This window comes from Mus caroli, chromosome X (genome assembly GCF_900094665.2).
Source record: "Mus caroli chromosome X, CAROLI_EIJ_v1.1, whole genome shotgun sequence".
NCBI classification, from domain to species: Eukaryota; Metazoa; Chordata; class Mammalia; order Rodentia; family Muridae; genus Mus; species Mus caroli.
Genome location: NC_034589.1, coordinates 125,457,092 through 125,458,851, shown reverse-complemented (window position 1 = coordinate 125,458,851; position 1,760 = coordinate 125,457,092).

Genomic DNA, 1,760 nt, shown 5'->3' with positions numbered 1-1,760 from the left:
CTCCCCCTCCCCCTCCCCCTCTCCCTCTCTCTCCCCCTCTTCTGTGGGCCTCTGTGTTTGTCCCCATCTACTACAAGAGAAAGCTTCTGGGTTTGTGTTTGTATGGGATTCCTTTCTGTGTGAACTTGAGGATCTCTGCATCTTTATATATTTCTTGTGCTTTTTTCTTCTGTTTGTTTTGTCCTATTCCAATTTGCTTGTTTTGTTTTTTCTTATTTTATTATTATATTTTTAGATGCTCGCTCCTTTTTTTTTCTAATAAGAGATGGAAAAGGTAAGGATCTAGATGGGAGGGGAGGTGGAAGGAGGAAACCATAATCAGAGCATATTGATTTTTTAAATTTTCATTGATTCTTTGTGAATTTTACATCATGCACACCAATCCCACTCATTTCCCTGTCCTTTTGTATCCACTCTCTGTCCTTGCAACCTTCCAAACAAAACAAAACAAAACAAAACAAAACAAAACAAAACAAAACAAAACAAAACCATGATGCACATTCCCCCATGGAAGCTGTAGTGTGTTCCAGTGTGTCCCATAGCACACCCCTCTGTCCACACATCTTTACTTGCACTTGTTCATTGCAATGAGTCATTGGTCATGATTCGAGGTCTATCGCTTCTGCTACACCATCAATATTGGACCCTCATCAGGACTCCTCTCTGATATCCTGTTGTTGCCCTGTGTCATGGAGATCCTGTAGCTTTGGATCTGCACCATCGGCCCTTTCACGTGCTCCATCAGTTCACCCAGTGCTGCAGCTGTGCAAGGGTGGGACCAGCTCTCCCATTCTCATGGCCTCAGGGCCAGCTTTCCTGCCTGCCACAGTGCCGAGGGCAGGAGGAGGCCATCTCTCCCACCTTCACACCATCTCGCCACAAACATGCTGCTGGGCCAGCTCTCTTGAGCTGCCTAGGTGAGGTGCAGAGACTGCTTTGTGCAGTGCTCCAGCTGGCAATGACAAAAGGTGGGGCCAGGTCTCCAGAATGCCAGTCAGTGAAGGGCAGGGCCAGCTCGGCACAACTCTTGGACATCAGCACGGTGGCAGCCCAGACCAGGGATGTCTGCATGGTCTTTAGTAATAACATGAGCCATGGACATGAACACAAACCCCTGACTCAGACATGGCCCTCAGCAGAAGCACAGGGCTAGGACTCCATTAAGGCCTCAGGTGGCAGGGCAGGCTACTCACATCAGGCTGTTCTTTTGTTCCCTCCAGTCTCCAGTTCTGCCTCTCTTCACAATGCTTAAACTGTTCTGCTTCTCTTTCTCTCTCATCTTTCCACCATATACTTTCACATCTTAGTGGCTCACACTGGGGCAGGCTGTTTGGCTGGCAGGCCTCTAGGTGTCACGGCAGGCAGTGTGACATGGTGGCCAACGGGCCTCTGGGTGTCTACGGCCAGCCCATCACAATGGGCTGGCCTCTAATCAGAATATATTGTATGGAAAAATATATTTTCAATAAAAGAGAAACAGAATAAAAGAGTGTGTCTGTTACAAATGGATACTAACTAATAATGGAAAATATAATAATGGAGTAAGTAGGATGTTAATAATGAACTCATCATATGTTTGTGTCTGGATTTAAAGTCTTTAAAGTACTCATTTACGGTCTGTACAGGTGAGAGTGAGGACCACAGAGGCAGACAGCTTCTGGGACAGGTGGGAGCCACAGAGCCGCTGAGGCAGCACCCTTTTGGGGCCGCAGACATCCGGCACCCTCCCAGCCGGAGGACAGTGATCTGCCCTGCAGGGA